Raw genomic sequence first — 2,115 nt, forward strand, 5'->3', positions numbered from 1 at the left:
TGACCATGACCTCCACAAATTTCGATAGAGGCCGAACTTTCCTCCTTTGGACGCCTTGCACCTACATCAAGGGTACGCTAAATGACCTCGCGCGGGATGCCACCATGTTATACCTGCAGCGGAGCTGCCGTAGCTTTCGCGCTTAGAGGAAGCGAAATTAAGGTCATCGACCTTACGTTCTTCACAAGAACCAGTACGAGTGTAGCAAATCGCAATCCGCAACCTCCAAGAGTAGTTAGATTCTTAACCCAAGGCTAATAAACTCTTCTGTTTAAAATGTAAACTGTATTTATTTGTTTTATCTGCGGCAAAGCCGCCTAGTTTTAAATGTATGGATTTTCCTAAATATATATAGTAAAATCTATATACATGCATAACTACTGGGCTACCCAGCCACATACCATATTTTTTTTGTGCGCAGTCACACCATGCCCATCTTGGTGACACACACCGCTGTTACCAGGGTACGTGAAAACCCGTTACACTCTCCCCCATTAAGATTGAGAACATTTATAGCTCCAATCGATTATTGCCTCAACGAAACTTGCGTGTCCGCTAGACACTGCAACTTGGTTCGTTGAGTAAAAACGACATCCGTGCCCAATGAGCCCTGTCTCAACAACACTGAAGTCACCACGTCTCGCTGGTTCTGACAGCGAACACGGGCAGAGCCCAACTTCATCTCCCGCACTCGATAAAATGTCGGGCAGCGCGTCCGCGGCATCGAGGGATGTACATCCTAGGCTTGATGAGCACGAGCGTCGCGCTCCGCGCACTCTATCAGTGACGAGTGACCTCGTTGAGGATGTGGAGGTGGTCGACTACGAGTCTGACACTCTTTTTCCCGCAAGGGATGACGAGGAAGGGGAGCTGCTTCAGCTGACCCCATGTCCGTTTCCTGACCCCTCATCACCTGAGGGACGTGGTGTAATCACCAATTACTTCGACGAGGCACAGAGGCGGCAGCTGGAAGCTGCCCGTAAGGCGGCTCTGATGCGCGTCCATCCACGACCGGTTATTGGCCCACAATTGGAATATGGCTTTCACCTAGCGGACTTTGCTGTGGAAGTGAAGAACGCGGTAACTCTATCGTTACGCCTCCACATCATTGGGCCCCCGGCCATAACGGAAGATGAGCTTGCCGAACGGAAAGCTCGTCGAGCTCGTTTCTTGGTTCCACAAGACTCTCCGCGGGAAGCTTATCGCACTTGTCGGAGTGCTCAACGAGGTGGCTCTCGTGTACCCGTAATGCCGAGAATACCTGTAGTGCTCCTTCCTGGCGAAAGCGCTATAGATGACGAAGCGCTTTTTGAGCGATGGGTGCAACGGCACCGGAAGCTTTCCTCACTGTAAAACTTACAGCTGAGCCAAAGGGAAGTGGACGTGCGCATGGAGCGGCACCTCCGATTTGAAATTGCCAAATTGCCAAACTCAAGGCTCGTCGTCGACTTCATTCGGATTGTCACCCTGCAACGTATGGGTTAACCCCTAACGCTCCAGAAAGCTCTGTGTCTGCGACCGCAAGAGCTCATAGCCACTGCTTGAGCTCAGCTCGTGGCCCTTCTAGTCCCTGGCTAATGCTGGGAAGCGCGGGGCGTCTGATGACGCGAATCCTCCTGATCTTTTTGATCAAAAGCGTCCACGGCGTCTGGGCAATCTTGCCGAAGTGGTATTTCAAAATCCCACGAGTTTACGGAGTCGGGATATCCCCGCCACTTCTCAAGATGTTGGGTTTGACCTTGGTGACGACGTCGTCTCACTAGACGGTCCAAGTGATAGTGGGCGTCACCGTTCTCGTCGAGAAGAGTCGGCGGCGGGCGGTGACGACCGGGCAACCTCCGTCCGGTGACTCGTGCTGCTTTTTGAGCCCTTGAGAACGAGATCCGTCGTGATCGGAGCTCCGCTGAACGTCGTCATGCTGAAGTGACATATCGCTCTGCAGACGCTCTTGACGACTTGAAGCACGTCGTGCGCCGGCTACCTCACCTTGAGGACTACCGCGCTCTATCGGAGCGACCCTGGTGGTGGAGCAGGCGAATGCGTCGCTGCATGCGATAGTGGAGCGCTTGGCGCCATTGGAAATGGAGGTTGTTGCACTCCGTGCTCAGAACCAGT

Source organism: Plasmopara halstedii (assembly GCF_900000015.1).
Source record: "Plasmopara halstedii genome assembly, contig: Scaffold_262, whole genome shotgun sequence".
In the NCBI taxonomy this organism is placed as follows: domain Eukaryota; phylum Oomycota; class Peronosporomycetes; order Peronosporales; family Peronosporaceae; genus Plasmopara; species Plasmopara halstedii.